This window comes from Calliopsis andreniformis, chromosome 5 (genome assembly GCF_051401765.1).
Source record: "Calliopsis andreniformis isolate RMS-2024a chromosome 5, iyCalAndr_principal, whole genome shotgun sequence".
In the NCBI taxonomy this organism is placed as follows: Eukaryota; Metazoa; Arthropoda; class Insecta; order Hymenoptera; family Andrenidae; genus Calliopsis; species Calliopsis andreniformis.
In genome coordinates this window covers 24,639,112-24,652,111 of record NC_135066.1, presented here as the reverse complement: position 1 = coordinate 24,652,111, position 13,000 = coordinate 24,639,112, and the positions used below count along the sequence as shown (strand labels likewise).

The 13,000-nt window shown below is 35.7% G+C and overlaps 1 pseudogene; it reads left to right on the top strand.

Annotated features, from left to right (window-relative positions):
* Nucleotides 1-7,758: 7,758 nt before the first annotated feature.
* Nucleotides 7,759-8,355, top strand: LOC143179690 (uncharacterized; annotated as a pseudogene).
* The last annotated feature ends 4,645 nt before the right edge of the window (nucleotides 8,356-13,000 follow it).

Sequence of the window (13,000 nt, the reverse complement as noted above, 5' to 3'; positions counted from 1 at the left end):
CTTTTCACTGTGAACGTATCTATTCATTGCTTCGAGATAGAAAACAAAGACTGCACGTGTATCTAGTCGAAAGGGCCCGCAGAGAAGAGGAACAGAAAAATAATTTCCACGCCATTCACGATGCTTGACCTTGTCCGAGCATATCTTCGGGCAATTTATGGCTTAATTGCTGGGCAGAACAGAAAGTCTACCTCATTTTCTGCAGTTGCCAAACAGAAGAAAATGAATAGCATTTCTGTTTCTGCATCGATCCATCTATATGTTCCATTGAGTCTAAATAGTTTCCACATATGATATTTTAAAGTACGTTTAAAACGTTTCACGATGGGAGCCTTCGTCACTGAATATGTTGAATAGTGATTAATATTATGTTTTTTTTAAGAATCTCTGTACATCAGCATTGTAAAATTCTTTTTCTTGATCGGTTTGTAAATTTTTTGGACATCGATCACGAATTATTTTTGCGAATGCTTTGGCTACTTCGAAACCATTTTTAGTTTTGAGTGGTACAGCCCATGCATACTTGCTTAATGCATCTATAACTGTGAGTATGTAATGATGACCTTCATTGACTCTTGAGTATGGATGTATCTCAACCATATCAGCTTGCCACAGATCATCATATCCATGTACGATAACACGTCTGCGGGAGAAATTTCTTCGAGCTGGCGCATGCAACTCCTTTACAAGCTGTTGCTTTTCGAGGATTTGCTTTTCTTTAGATTTCATTGATTTGTACATTGCTGTTGCTATTGTTGTTTGTTATATAATCTTCCTCTTAAGAAAGTGGATTCAATAATTGCAATACTTGCCGAACATCATTTTGCAGTATTATTAAGTTGTTCTGAAATGCGATCAATCTTTATTCAAATTCCTGCTGTATTTGTTAAACATTATTATGTATTCTTATCACATTGCTTTGAAATGTAATCAACATTTCTTCAAATTCCTGCTGTTGAACCTTTAAGATTGACATATATTCTTCCAAGTACTGTTTATTGACTGCATCTGTGTTGACCTCATGCTCTGCGGCATTTCGAATTGTGCAGTACTTTGCATCAAAGTTGGATCCGATAATGCAGAGTGCATTATTGCGCATATAATTTCGGAATATGTCAGTCCATTTATAGTACTCTACTGGTGAGGTCTCATGCTTTCCAAGTGATACCCCAAACATATTGATTGACATTTCGTTGTGAATAAATTAATTAACAACTTGCAGTGTACAGTAATGTTACGGACGAGAGTCGTTCTCTTCCGTGACTGGTAGTCGATTCGGCTTCCTTTGCTCTCGGTCGCCGAGATACTTGGTACACGACCGAAGAAGCAAAAAAAAAAGGGTCTCGCTCGACCGTCGATGCTCGAGCTCGATGCCCGAAATCAATGACGTCACAAAACACAAGGATAGCATTAGGGATTTAAATAGGAAAAATTGAAGTTCCTTATTTGCAAACAAATTTTCACGCAAGTAACACCAATCGATTCCTTGTGCTCTCCCGATAAATATGATATCAAATACGACATGATTCCTATTATTTATAATAAAGATATTTAAATAATAAAGGTTGGAACCCTGCGACGGTTACGGAGAATCGTCGAAGTTACTTTTCTATCAGTTCTTTACAAGCTAAAAATGACAGTAAATGAAGATTTGGCTAACAGAATTTACGTATATTATATTTAATCGATGTCGGAAAGAAGATATTGAAAATAAAAAAATAAAAATTTCTAAACATTTAAAACGGAACTTATATACTTCTCGTGTTACGCTTTCTTTTTCTTAATAATTTCAGTTATTAAATAATTAAACACAAAAATATGAGGGAATAATAGGGAGTTAGTGAATTGGAGAACTTTTCGTAGCATTCTGACATGCTACGGACGAGAGCCGCGCTCGTCGAATCGACTACCACTTACGGACGAGAGCCGCGCTCGGGTGTAGTCGTGCCTGAGAATCGACTACCATTCACGGACGAGAGCCGCGCTCGGGACTGGTTGCGCTTAGAATCGACTACCAGTCACGGACGACAGCCGCGCCCGAGTCTGTTTACATAACACGATGAGCATGACCTTTCGTTCTACAAACCAAGTTTTATGTATCTTTGTTAAAAATAATCAGCTGATCGTGATCATTCACCTGTTCGAACTTCAACCGCATCGGATGAAAAACGAGTCGTAATTCGAATGTACCCAGTTTGTTGTCAACGCAACTGAACCTCCTACCGAAGGTGACTTTCGGTCGGTCACGTATACTAACGTACTGCGATTGTCGCGGACGAAACAAAGGTTCGAAATTTAACTGCCTTTTAAACAATTATCATCCGTGTCTATATTGAATTATTTGTCACCAAGCATTGCATCATCATCTTGGAAATGTACTCCATATATATAATCTATGGCCATATTTTGTATCACTACTTAAAAGTGCGCCCACGTCTTTGATACCTAATGGGCCAAAATAGCTATAAAGTGTTTCTTGACCTTCGGATGTCTGTAGTTGCTATCTAGCAGATGTTAGAATCGATTTATTAATAGTTTCAAAAACTTTATCATGGATAGTCGGCGATTGTGCCATCGGATTCGCTGATATAGAAGAAATCGGTGACTTGGTTCGGACAGCATTTTTGCGTTTCGATTGAATTGGTGTAGAGGTCATGAATGATTTATCGGATGAATGTTTTCGTTTTATATTATTAACTTTTGATTGTATAGGTGTTAATGTATCCTTCAATTTAGCATTTGAACTCGGTAATAATGATTCATCAGCTTCTGTTGCAGAGACATTTTCCACAATCTGTTCATCAGCTTCCATTGCAGAAGGATTTTCCACAATTTGTTTCAAGGGACCGACCAGTGGTTCAAAATATCTGTTCAATGCAGTATCTTCATCCATCTTGCCTGTCTTCAAAACTCGATATTTTTTGCGAATATATTCACCTGTGCTAACAATTTCCTTTGCCATTCTCTCCCAGTCCTTAATACCTTGACTATCAATCATCGTTTGAGCATAAACGTTGCTCTCACACAGCGCGACAATTAACAATTTATTGTACTATGGTATTGCAAATTCATTAAATTTGCTCCTATAACGTCCACTAGACATCGAGCTATCCTTATCGATTACAACAAAGCCATACTTGTGTTGCCAATAACTAAGCCACAATGCTTCAAATCATCAAAAGACATGTCCGTATTTACATGATCATTATACACATGCTTTAAGTTAGTACCATCCCGTTTAAACAAAATCAATAGATTCGCATTATCGCGTATAAGGTGTTTTGGGATTTTTGCATACGTTTGACAGAGATAGAAACAGTCTACCTTTGAATGCCTTCCCCTGGCAAAATACTCTCTTATCCTATCTTGTTTGTCGCATGCTACATCATCAAAAATGAAAATTGAAGTTGGAAGCGATTCGTTTGGTGAAATAACATCGCAATTATTTGAAAATTTAAAATAACCAATTTCATCTATCGATGCCAATAAATTCTGCAAATACTGATTTTTCGGCTGCTGGGACTTTCAATACACATAGACATTCTCAAATCGTACACCATAAGGGCATTCTAATAAACTTATTAACGCGTTAGTCTTCCCACAATTGGATGGACCACAAATGATTCCGCGTATAGTGTTTGGTAACATATTGTCATGTCTGCGCTACATGTTCTTACCAATTATTTGAATTCTATTGCCGAAATCGTTTACACGTATAATCATAGGTTGTCTCATGAACCGCATGTTTTCATGATTCCGGTACATATGCATCCATGTCGCTCTTTATATATGCATGCACCAAATTAAAATTTGCTCAGTAGTCGAAATGTTTCTCATCGTATTGAATGATATCGACATTCATGATTTAATCTCTGAACAGTTGAAATATGTACCAAAGAGTATTTTACTGCGAGAATTTGGTACATATATCGACAATTTGTGGGACAAGCTTCCTGAATATATAAAAGGTGACAAGGAGGTTCAGCAATATCGTCAGTGTTTGGAACACTACAATCGTCCTTGGCAACAAACACATATTGATGGTCCAGCACCACTGATTAAAAACTGTAGTGAATGTCTTCGGCAAAAGTAAAAGCTGGTAGTGGGTTTTTGAATCGAGCAATAAACGCTCTTCCCATTGAATTGCATATTCCTGGATATCAATTTTGTGGTCCAGGAACTCGTCTTTCGAAACGATTATCAAGAAGTGATTCAGGCATCAATCCCTTGGATACTGCATGTCGTGAGCACGATATTGCATATTCGCAACAATGTAGGTGAGAGACATACAGCTGACGATATACTCGCTGGCAAAGCGCAAAAACCTATCACTGCAAAAGATTCAACCCTGAGTGAAACAGCTGCAGCTGCAGCAGTTTGGGCTGCTATGAAAACTAAGACGAAACTTGGAATGGGAATGAAAACAAAAAATAAATGTAAAAATAAGACTGGAACAAAAAGAAAGCGGATACTTCCAATTGCAAAACGTGGTGGTATTTTACCTATTTTACCATTGTTAGGTGTTCTGGGCTCATTAGTTGGTGGGGCAGCGGGGGTAGCTAAGGCGATAAATGATAAAAAGGCAACGCAACGTCAACTGGAAAAAATGCAACGTTACAATCGAGCTATGGAAGGGCAAGGAGTTTATCTCGCTCCATATAGGTGTGGACGAGGCATGCTGAATAAGAAAAAAAAAAAGTCAAAAAGGCGCTAAGTATGCCCATAGGCGTAACAACTGATACACAATTAAGGGAACTCGCCAAATGTATGTATATTCCATTCTTTAGAGGTGTTTATATACGCAATGCTTTACCATCAAATGGCGTACATTGAAATGGGAGTGGTATCATAAATTTGGACAATGCCGAAGGACCTGGCACACATTGGGTAGCTTACGCAAAGAGAGCACATCGAGCTATATATTTTGATAGTTTTGGCAACCTTCGACCACCTAAAGAATTAATAGACTATCTTCAGAAAGATGTCGTGAAAATTGAATACAATTACACACCTTATTAACACTACAATCAACAAAATTGTGGACAATTGTGTCTACAATTTCTACAAACGGTTGATAGCAAATTTAAATGTTGAATCCTTACAATCGTAATTCAGCATGAATTGGGCTGTTTCTTGAAACATGTCGATAACATTTACATTAAGTGGTAAGAGTAGCATTCTGGCGGTAAGCTATTTTCCGCCTATAGATTTGAGTGATGATACTTATGAGCTTGGTCTAACATGACAAAGCAATAGTGATTCCCGATGGATCATATGAGTTGTATGCAATAAGAAAGTATCTAAATCGCGCAATTATGCAGACTACTCCTCATTCTAATAATTATGTAAAAACAGATGTATCTAAAATGAATATCAACTCTGACAGTAATGATGATGATGATGATAACAATGTCTATGATAATTTATTAATTCGGGCTAATAACAATACCATGAAGAGTGAAATAAAGTGTGCTTATCGAATAAATTTTACCAAACCTAACAACATTGGTTCATTGTTAGGATTCTCATCCACTCGCGTTTTGAAACCACATCAGTGGCATGAATCGGATAGCCCAATTAATATCATGAATGTAAACATTATTCGAGTAGAATGCAATATAACTGCTGGCGCATACAACAATGATAAGTGCGCACATACGATACATGAACTCTCCCCAAATGTACCACCAGGATATAAAATATCAGAAACGCCTGCTCAAGTCATTTACCTTCCAGTCATTGCACGGAACATTACGGATGCAACAATATGCATCATAGATCAGACTGGACGATTGATTGCTTTTCGTGGAGTAGAAATTACCGTAAGGTTACATGTACGGCGACGTCGGCAATACATGTATTAGATGTAAATGAGGTGCTTGTATTCAACGAAACATAGCATCAAAAAACGTTTTCCTTTACAAATAAAACTTCGTACAACATTAAGGGTTCCCCTGAATACATTGAAAGGAAAAAAAGGGAGAAGCTAAGTGCAGTGAAAATTGCATTTTTAAAATCATAGGGATTCATTGTGCATAATTACTAAAAATAGTCGATATTTCAAATATTGTGGTACAACCCATGTTCGACGATCGTACCGTCAAACTTGAAACACATACATACAATCCGTATGCTAACTCGACGTTTGGATATAACGATGAGATAAGAATATCTGTACAACAACAAGATCTATACACATTGCCATGTGAGAGTTTTCTATATGTGGAAGGCAAGGTGGTGATAAAACATCCAAATGATGAATCAATTATAAAGTTGGGAAATAATTGCATAGCATTCATGTTTGATGAAATTCGATACGAACTGAATGGTGTGGAAATTGATCGCAATAGAAACGTTGGAATAACTAGCACACTTAAGAACTACATATCATTTACATGCGATGAAGATAAAATTATGAAGAATGCTGGATGGAACATTAGATGGAACGATGAGAAGAATGTAAAATACCATTTCAATTTTTGCGTACCACTAAGAACTTTATGGAGATTTTGTGAAGATTATAAACGCATTGTAATTAACGCTCGTCACGAGCTAATTTTAGTACGATCACGCAACGATAACAATTGTCTTGTAGGATCTTCGACGCTAGAACCTGAAATCGAATTATTTAAAGTACAATAGCGCGTATCACATGTGCTATTGAATGATATTTCTAAACTACGTATCATTACTACGTGCTTTAGAAAGTGGACGAAATCTGAGCATGTGTTTTCGTTCGTGGGATCTGTATGAGTATCCCTTGTTATAAAACACGACTAAGCATTCTTGGTCTGTTAAGACGGCTACACAATTGGAAAAGCCGCGATATGTAATTTTTGCTTTGCAAAGAGGTAAAAGAAAATACAATGGGCGAAAATGCTACAGAGTTTGATAACTGTAAGCTAACCAACGTGAAAATTTATCTCAATTCAGAATTTTATCCATATGATGATCTAAACACTGATTTCAATAAAAATATCCATGCTCTTTTGTATAACGTGTATATACATTTTTCTAACAAGGGAAGTTTGGGAAGTGTTAATCGCCGATTTTAATGAAACTTTGTACACTTGTTCTATGTTCCTACCTAAGAATTTTGCCGTCCAAAGTAGCTGCCCATACGCACTTTTAAGAGAGAAACTACCCCTTTAATCCAAATCGCCCTTTTCCTTTCGATGCTTATAGCTCGCAAAGTGTAAGCGCTATAAAAAAATGTTTCATACAAAAGTTTTACTGTTTTTCAAGACCTATAAAATGGCTTTAAAAAATTTTGAAAAAACGAATTGTTTATAAAAATTCAATCCCCCTCCTTTTTTTCTAACAAAAAATGTTTTTATTTCAGATAAATAAAGAGCTGTTTGTTGTGAATTCAGCATTGTATAGCTGTTCGAACTTCAACCGCATCGGATGAAAAAACGAGTCGCAATTCGAATGTACCGAGTTTATTGTCAACGCAACTGAATTTCCTACCGAAGGCGACCTTCGGTCGGTCACAGCACGTTAACGTACTGCGATTCTCGCGGACGAAACAATGCTTCGAAATTTAAATGTATTTTAAACAATAGCAATATACAATTAATCCATTTCTTGTATACAGAAACGCTGCATCATTTCTGCGTAGTGTAATATTCGACGTTATTGGTACGGTGAATTGAAGTAAATATTCAATTATTACATTTTTTATTCTGATTTTCGGGTGTTGTCGTTATCGTTGTTCGTTACAATGCCCCGACAATAATAACAAACCTTATTTTCTGACCTTTGGATTCTTGGAGTGGACATTGCCCAAATCACGCGCAACAGCTTGTACCTCATGGTAAGAAAGTAATTATTCTTACAATACCAAAAAAGACAACAGGGCAGCTACAACCTTTAGATGTCCTTGGTTTTCGAATTTGGAAGAATTTCGTAAAAACTTTATCTGGTCACATAATATTGCGTAATTACGACGTCAATTTGCACCAGAGAAATAACATTATAAAATTACAATCTCTTACTCATAATTAGCTGTCTTCGCCTAGATTTCATAATATGTTTAAACATTCATGGTTTAAAAGTGGATACCTCGAAAATCGCCCAGATCGTTACGAGAATCCAGTTGATTATTGTTTCGGGAAACAAGATATCGAAATTCATAGGTGTCACATATGCGGAGAAATTGAAACTTTTCGTTGTGCTTGGTGTAAAAAATACTTCTGCTTTAAACATGTTTACGAAGAGTATCATTACTGTGAAAATTACGTACAATAAATACATGAATAAATTAACAGAATATAATGTCGGATTGTATTGTGGAATCCTATTTCGTTATTGTAGACGGTGAGATCGAATTACTACACTACTGTCACTCCCTGATTGTATGTTCTTTAATTTTGAAATAAATAAAAATTATAAAAAATCATGGGTAAAATTAACACATTGCGTACAGCACTCTGCTTGCTTAACGCGCTTCCAGGGCCCGCACATTTTTTTCTCATTTGTTACGAGAATACGTGAAACTTCGTTACTCTAATAACGTAACAAGAAAATCTATTTCTAATTCTTTGAGTTGTCGATTAAATAAAAAAAACATTAAAACGAGAATTATCATAAGCCGGCCCCCACATTCGGATTGCTATGTACGAAAATTCACGTGATCCGTACTCAATGTGTTAACTGATATTGCTATTTTTTCTCCCCTTTTAATTCTTTCTCGTTCATCCAGAGCTGCCAACTGCAATACAAGTGGTGCCATTCCATACACGAGTCATATCTATACAAAAAATATATTGCATTACCGGTAGCATTCAAAGGTCAGAAAATAAGGTTTCTTATTGTTGTCAGGGCATTGTAACAAACAACGATAACGACAACACCCGAAAATCAGAATAAAAAATGTAATAATTGAATATTTACTTCAATTCACCGTACCAATAACGGCGAATACTACACTACGCAGAAATGATGCAGCCTTTTTGTATGCAAGAAATGGTGTAACAAGTAAAGGTCGCTTCTCATTGCTGTAACGGGCTCGTTCGGTCATAAATTGTGCGTGCTCGGCGAATTTTGTTCGAAAAGACATTTCCACTAGGCGAGCATAGGTGCATGGTCGCTTTGGGTCTGCCGAACTCGTTTGGTGATTAAGCAGATCACGATGCAGGCTCGCTGGGTACTTCAGACCCTCCTGCTCGTAGAGTTGACACTTTCAAGTGGACGGCGAATGCGCTCTTAACTTATAGCTTATAGCCGAACTTATAGCAATGGGAAGCGACCTTAAGAGGGAGGCCGCGAACTCCCCACTCGAGGCCATCTCAGGCGGACATGGTTCGCGCCGCGGCTGCGAGGCGGCCACCGCGGAATCATAAAAACATTTTCTGTTAGAAAAATGCGGGGGGGGGGGGGGGGGGGGTTGAATTTTTATAAACAATTCGTTTTTTCAAAATTTTGTAAAGCCATTTTATAGGTCTTGAAAAACAGTAAAACTTTTGTATAAAACATTTTTTTATAGCGCTTATACTTTGCGAGCTATAAGCATCGAAAGGAAAAGGGCGATTTGAATTAAAGGGGTAGTTTCTCCCTTAAAAGTGTGTATTAGCAGCTACTTTGGACGGAAAAATTCTTAGGTAGGAACATAGAATGAGTGTACAAAGTTTCATTAAAATCGTCGATTAACACTTCCCAAACTTCCCTTGTAAGTCATATTATGGATGCAGCAGTAGACAAGCGTTTCAACATTGTTCGCATCAAAATGATTCAATCAAGAACAGCACTGTGGTTGTGCGCATAGAATTTGATTGTAGTGAAAATATTCCAGCAAATACTACAGCTTATTGTCTTATTCTATATGATCGTGTAATCGAATACAATCTATTAACAAATATTGTACGCAAAAGGAACTAATAAATAAGATCAAAAACTTGTATTTTAAGCTATTCAATTGTTAATTTTAAATGTTTAAGAGAATTGCATAATATATACATATTCATTTTATCAAAAGATATGTTCGTCCTTCTTCTTTCCCCTTACCCATTTACATTAAGATAATAGCAATACTGATTTAATTACTTTTAATATAACAATTTAATTACTGTTAGATATAATTCGATTGTTAATTAATAAAAATTTGAAGTATGTAACCTTAATAAATCATTGCATGATGTGATTTAATTGCGATTTGGTATATAGTTCAATCAGGGTTTGATGTGGTTCAACTATGATTCAGTTGTGGGTCGATGTGGTACAATCATGGTTCAATTGTGGTACAATGATAGTTTGATGATATGATTAGATCGATCATTGTTCAATTACAGTTCAATTATGGTTCGATATGGATTGATCATGGTTCAATGTGATTCGATTTTGATTCGATACGCTTCAATCATAGATCAATGTAGATTGGTCTATTACTTTTAGTATAATATTAATACGACGCAATTCTGATTAGGAATGCGGTTCTGGTTCCTGAATATACATATATCATATAACTCATCGCTACATTGCCTCTGTGAATGATAATGATCTTGTCATGTATGTGAATGATAAGATTCATGATCTAGTGAGGACAAAGTTAGTGGGGATGGTTATATATAGCATGAGAGATACTGCCACAGTTCTGAAACTATACAGAATATTACGAATAGAAACAATAAAATGGAGAATATTCCACGATTAAAGTCAGCGGCGTTAGATATTGTAAGTAGTATTTTTCATTTTAATTATACTTTAATTAAGCTATATCGAACTACTCTCGGGAGTACTCTCAGACAATTTCTTTTCAATTACTCTCAGTGCAATGCCACTATCTGAAAGTACTGTCAGTAGCAACTCGCGATAGTTTTTACTCTTTCAAGTGGACATGCACCATAAATTTACACAATTAATTTTCCTGTATTCCTTTCAGCTCATAAGCCATTGATTTAATTAAATATTTATTTCATTTAATTTTTTATTAATTTTCTGTATCTTTGCGTTTGTTTACAGCTTATAAACTTAATGTTCATAAGGCGCCGACAGGAGCGCCACCACCGCCGGCTGTACAACGAGGAGTTATGGGAGTGGAATGATGTATCACTAGATTATTTATTTGGTTAGTATGAATATTACAATACGATTTCTTAATAATTCTATATATTAATAAATTAAAAACTTATATAATATTTTCTACATGTTTCAGATAATTAACTACTCCCGACGAATAAGGCGAATTTTTTTATTTTTTATTTTTTATTTTTAATAAAATATTATTTCTCAGTTTATACTTGATTACTTTAATTACCTATAACGCTTCCCCTTATCAATGAAGTGATAAGTGATTAAAAATATGAAATTTAAATTTTAAAAACATGTTTTAGTTTACACGGTAAATACATATTAAAAATTGTTTTTAAAATTAAAATTTCACATTCTTAATCGCCTATTACTCTAAGATCTGGTCTAGGACTGAGTTAGGTCTGGGTGATGCTTCATAATTGAAGCATCATAATTGAAGCATCATGCATCATATGTGTATCATAATTGAAGCACAACTCAAAACTTAACCCAGACCTAGACCAGATCTTAAACCATTCTTCTTTTCCCCAAAACTTATGTAATATTGATTGATAAAAATACAAAATGACGACAATGTCCTTGCCCAGTAACCAATTATATTTTTATCGATCAATTCTTTTCGTCGGTAAAACAGTACCAATTTTCCGTCGGTAGAACAGATTTGCATATTTTCGATCAATTTTTCCGTTGGTAAAACAAATGGGCATTTTTATCGATCAATTTTTCCGTCAGTAAAACAGTTTTGCATTGATTTTATCCTATTCCAGGCGTGACGTTATCAAGGCGTGACGCGGCAGGTCTGACCTCATCAGTGGTCACGTCATCAGTCGTGACGTCATCAGGCGTGAGGTCACCCCCCACCCCCCACCCCTGTGACGTCAACCCCCTCGAGAGCCTGTCTAAACCACCCAAAATAAAAATGAATGAAATGAATGAATGTAAAAATGAATCTTTTAGTTTACCCAAACAATCAATGTATTTTTATGCAAAGATACCTTTTCGCGTCAATAAACCAAATTCTCCTTTGAATAACATTTCAATTTTAAAATACAAAATTTTTAACAAATTTTTGCCGAGAAAAGTTGCTAATGTATCGAAACTAGTATTTAAAACTTTATACGAATCGATAAACCGTACTTTTATATAATTTCGACAACCTAATTTTTCTTCCGTTACATCTTTAACATGTTTTGTAAACGCAATACACTTTCCTTTGGTTATAGGTAGTAAATCAATGTGGCCTTCAAATGCATTAGCTAATTCCATGATAATAAAATGTGAATCACATTCATATAAATTGTGTAGGATTATAGGGATGCCAAATGAATTTTTATTATTTATATTACAGTCTACATGTGCTGAACCTCTACAGCATCCTGTTAAATGACAAGAATCTCGCATATGTGTTTCATTGGTGTTGAATGGTTTCTCACAAATATGACAATGTATCGCATTGTAAAATTTATCCCACTTCTCTTTCATTAGACTTACCATAGTGACATTATTAGATAACATAGATTTAACAGTCTGTTCTAAATTCTTGAGTTCCTGAATGAACCAAGAAATGCAATCTGTGTCACGACGATATTGATATGATAATAATGATACATTATATGAAGAGTGCACATAATATCCAATACTGAATACCTTATGATGTTGATATGCTTATGATATACGTGCATCTTCAACTCTATCCTTAATTTTTTGCAAAACACACTCGAGGTCTGCATAGACTACAAACGGAAGCCGATCCTTTCTGCAATAATTGTTAAATCTGGGTCATTTATGATCCTCATTCGGTAGCAGAACAGCGCATTCATTCTTATTTCAACAATCATTCAGATGAGCATCCAACCTTTCGCGGGAATTGAAGAAGTGTAAATATCTGTAAAATATACATATTTAGTCTTCCTTATATTCCGCATAAAAATCAAAATCTTAATGTTCTTCCACATTTGTATACATACCGATC